Below are 5,212 nucleotides of genomic sequence, written 5' to 3'. Positions count from 1 at the left end.
ACTTGAAAAGGTATTGCAACCAGTTGAGGGGTGCAGGGGGAAAAGAAGAATTGTTGATGGCTTATTTTAGGAAAAGTCTTGTCGGGATAGCCTCCGAATGGTTCATTGACCAAGATATCTCTCACTGGCATGTCTGGTACGACATGGCCCAGGCCTTTGTCAAACAATTTCAATACAATACTGATATTGCGCCAGATCGCAATTCCTTATCCAATATAAAGAAAAATCCGACTGAAAGCTTTAGGGAGTATGCCATCAAGTGGAGGGAACAAGCGGCTAGAGTTAAGCCACCTATGGATAACCACGAGTTGATCACAATTTTTCTGGAAGTCCAAGAGCCTCATTACTTTCAGAACATGATGTCCGCGATGGGTAGACCTTTTGCCAAAGCAATCAAAATATGGGAGATGGTCGAAAATGGCCTTAAGACTGACAGAATTATAAGTCAAGCTGCTCTCAAAGCCACCACCCAAGCAATCCAAAATGGATCAGGAAGTTTGGCGAATAGAAAGAAGAGAGATGAAGGGTCCATGATGACTTCGGGATCCAGGGAAGTCCATAGAGGGGCGTCGCACCCTTATGTGCAAGTTCGCAGGGGCAATCTAGCTACCCTTAACATTATTATCCCCCATCAATTCCTCAATACTCTGTGGGCCCACCACAATATACAGTGTTTAATGCTCAATCCTATGCTCGACCTCCCAATCAACAAGTACATGCACCAACTCCAAGGATCCCCCGACCTCAGTAATAAAACTTTCGGGCACACTACAATTCTCGTCCTAGGCAGGATTATGGTCGAGAGTAGAGGCCGGTGGAAAAATTCACTCCATTGGCTGAATCATACTCTAATTTGTTCCAGAAGTTGAAGCATATAGGTGTGATTGGACCCATCGCTCCCCACCATATGCATCCCGATTCACATGGATTTCAAGCAAATGCTAGATGTGAATATCATTCAGGTGCCCCGAGGCACAACACTGATGACTGTTGGACTCTGAAAAGAACCATAGAAAGACTCATTATTGAAAAATTGATTGTAGTGATGAATGGCGAGGAACCTCATAATGTGACCAACAACCCGTTGCCAGTACACAATGATGGTCATTTTATGGGAATGATTAGTCAATATCAAGAATACAGGCCGGTTGGTCGAGCAGAAATGACAGCGGGAACGATTCAAGAGAGAACCAAACTGGAGGTAAGTCCAAGACAAGATGTGCCATTGATTGTAAAGGCACCCCGAGCTTAGAAAAGGCAACTTTATTTGTTTCCAGTGTCTCAAGGTTGGAAGTTTGCTCCGATGTTCCAAGTCCAAGGTTGTATGTCCTTGGAGGCCACCTCATCACAAGGCAGAATCAGGGTGGTACGAAGGGTGTAACAGAGCCGATCATAATCAAGCCTGCCATACAACACCGTGTGACAAACACGAAAACCATTCCTTGGAACTACAACAAAATTGTGGTGACCTAAAAAGGCAAGGAAATCATAGAAGAAATGGGGGAAACTGGAGGTTTGACTCGATCAGGGAGGTGTTACTCTCCAGAAGAGTTGAGGAAGGCCAAGCAAATCAGAGAAGGCCAAATTCTAATAAAGAAACCAGTCACCGAGGAAGAGGTAGAAGAGTTTTTGAAAAAGATGAAAGTTCAGGATTACTCAATTATTGACCAGCTGAGAAAGACTCCTGCTCAAATCTCTTTGTTATCTCTGATCATACACTTAGAAGAGCATGCCCGTGTACTAATCAAGATCATGAACGAGGCACATGTCTCATAGAAGACCACCGTGAATCAGTTAGAGAAGGTGGCCAACAGATATTTCGAGGTGAACAGAATCTCCTTTACTGATGATGAACTTCCCGATGAGGGAGACGGGCACAATAGGGCTTTGCACCTAATTGTCAAATGTGAGGGGCATTATGTAAAGCGAGTCATGGTTGATGGAGGCTCGAGTGTAGATGTATGCCCTATCTCTACCTTGCAAAGCATGGAGATCAATACAAATAGAATCTGACCCAGCAATATTCGCATTTTGATGGCTCAACGAGAGATACCATTGGGGAGATCAACCTCACCATGACGATTGGGCCGGTCGATTTTGAAATTGTCTTCCAAGTAGTGGACATGAAAGCTTCTTATAACTTTCTTCTTGGAAGGCCATGGATCCATACGGCTCGAGCTGTGCCATCCACCTTGCATCAGATACTCAAGTTTGAACATGACATGCAAGATATTATTGTTCATGGAGAAGACGAATTATCCATTTATAAAGATCCGTTAATTCCGTGTATTGAGGCCAAGGAAGGGTGCGAGTCCATTGTTTATCAGGCTTTCGAAGTGGTTTCTGTGGACCACGTTTGAGGAAGGAAAGCCCATTCTGCATCCTTGTCTTTCCGCCACATCTGTAATGGTGGCTGCACTTATGCTGAGACAAGGTTATGAGCCAGAAAAAGGCTTGGGGGCATCATTGTAAGGAATTTCGGTACCCATCTCTCCCTTTAGCAACAAGGGTACTTTTGGCTTAGTTTCAGGACAACACAAGCAGATGAAGATAAAGCTAAGCACCACAAAAATCATGGTTGGGTCTTGCTGCAGCCCATCCCTCACATTTTGTACACTTTTGTCAAGTCACGACTCCAAAAGGGTCAAAATTTCTCGGCGCAGGCAAACATTGATGAAATTTGCCATGGCCTCAGCCAGGTGTTTTCTGAAGTGAATATGATCCAGGCTGGTGAAGGCACTAGTCGTGCCGATGTGCAACTAATTGGCCCAGACATCATGCTCAACAACTGGGAAGCAACTCCTCTCCCCACAAGGAAGGAGTCTTGGTAGTTTGTTTTTTGCAGACTTTTTTTTTTGTATTTGGGGTTACTCTCAGGGTTGTAATCCAAACATCTCAGTACGATTATTTTCTTTTGATGTTAACCCTTCTATCCTTTCAAATTCAATGAGATGTATTTCAATTTCGTATTAAGTATAGTATCTTTTCCTTTTCCTAATTCTTGTCATTTTGTTTTCCATTTCAGTTTTGTTAATGCCGGCTTTAATAACATGACATACATGTGGAATTCACGCCTAGATCTCAAAAATTTATCTAATTTCGAAATAATGCATCAAGAGGTCGAATATGATGAAGATAAGGTTTCTGAGGAAATAAAAAGAGAGTTGGAACAATTTGAAAACAAGCCTAGGCCCAACCTCAATGAAACTGAGCCAATTAATATCGGAGGTCATGAAGAAGTCAGAGAAATAAAGATAAGCATTCACACTAAACAAAAAATCAGAGATGGCTTGATTCAACTTTTATTTGAATACATAGATGTGTTTGCTTGGTCTTATGATGATATGCCGGGTTTAAGCGCCGATTTAGTGGTTCATAAGCTTCTCACATATCCTGATTTTTCACCAGTCCAACAAAAGCAACGAAAATTTAAAACGGACATGAATGACAAAATCAAAGAGGAGATAATGAAGCAACTGAGCGCCAATGTAGTCAGAGCCGTACGATACACCACTTGGGTGGCAAATGTTGTGCATGTGCCAAAGAAGGACGGAAAAACTAGAGTCTGTGTTGACTACAGAGACCTGAACAAAGCAAGTCCAAAGGATAATTTTCCTTTACCAAATATCCACATACTTGTAGATAATTGCGCTAAGCATGAGATACAATCTTTTGTGGATTGCTATGCCGGATACCACCAGATTCTAATGGATGAGGACAATGCAGAAAAGACCGCTTTCACCACTCCATGAGGTACCTATTATTATAGAGTCATGCCATTCAATTTGAAGAATGTAGGTGCAACTTACATGAGGGCCATGACCACCATTTTTCACGACATGATGCACAAAGAGATTGAAGTATATGTCGATGATGTCATCATAAAATTAAAGACACAGGCTGATCACGCGCACGATTTGAAAAAGTTCTTCGAACGGCTTCGAAGGTATGACCTTAAGCTTAATCCAGCCAAGTGTGCATTTGGGGTTCCATCTAGTAAACTCCTCGATTTTATATTCAATCGGAGAGGTATCGAATTGGATCCATCTAAGATAAAGTCCATTCGAGATCTGCCACCCTCGAAGAACAAAAAAGAAGTCATGAGATTGCTCGGGAGGTTGAACTATATCAGTAGGTTCATTTCTCAGCTCACAACCACATGCGAACCCATCTTTAAGTTGCTGAAAAAGGATGCTGCTACCAAGTGGACAGACGATTGCCAAAAAAGCTTTTGACAAGATCAAAGATTATCTGTCAAAACCCCCTGTACTGGTCCCACCTGAACCTGGTAGACCTTTGTTTTTATATATATCGGTGATGGATAATTCCTTTGGATGTGTTTTGGGGCAACATGATGCGACGGGCAAAAAGGAACATGCAATCTATTATTTGAGCAAGAAGTTCACCAATTACGAGGTTAAGTACACCCTTTTAGAAAGGACATGTTGTGCCTTGACCTTGGTCACTCAGAGGCTGAGGCATTATCTTTTGGCCTACACTACTTACCTCATATCCAGAATGGATCCTTTGAAGTACATCTTCCAAAAGCCAATGCCCACAGGCAGGCTCGCAAAATGGAAAATCCTGCTCACAGAGTTCGACATCGTCTATGTCACTCGCACCGCAATGAAAGCACATACTTTGGCAGATCATTTGGCAGAGAATCTAGTTGATGATGATTACAAGCCACTTAGAACATACTTCTCAGACGAAGAGGTCAACTCAATAGAGGAAGTAGTTACGGACGACAACCATGTATGGAAAATATATTTTGATGGGGCTGTCAATGTCAAAGAAGTTGGGATCGGGGCAATCCTCGTCTCACCTATTGGACAGCATTACCCTGCAACGGCCTGACTTCGATTCTTCTGTACCAATAATACGGCAGAATACGAAGCTTGTATCATGTGTTTGAAAATGGCCCTCGATCTGGATGTGCATGAACTATTGGTTATGGGAGATTCCGACTTGCTTATCCAGCAAGACCAAGGCGAATGGGAGACTCGAGACATCAAGCTTATTCCATACAGACAATGTGTACAAGACCTGAGCAAAAGATTCAAATCCATCAAATTTAGGTACATTCCCAGGTTTCACAACGAGCTAGTCGATGCTTTGGCTACTTTAGCCTCGATGCTCCCTTATCCGGGCAACACTCATATCGATCCAATATAAATCCAAGTTCGGAATCAACATGGTTACTGCAATACAA

The sequence above is a fragment of the Nicotiana tabacum genome, chromosome 12 (genome assembly GCF_000715075.1).
Source record: "Nicotiana tabacum cultivar K326 chromosome 12, ASM71507v2, whole genome shotgun sequence".
Lineage (NCBI taxonomy): Eukaryota > Viridiplantae > Streptophyta > Magnoliopsida > Solanales > Solanaceae > Nicotiana > Nicotiana tabacum.
This window is presented reverse-complemented; position numbering follows the sequence as displayed.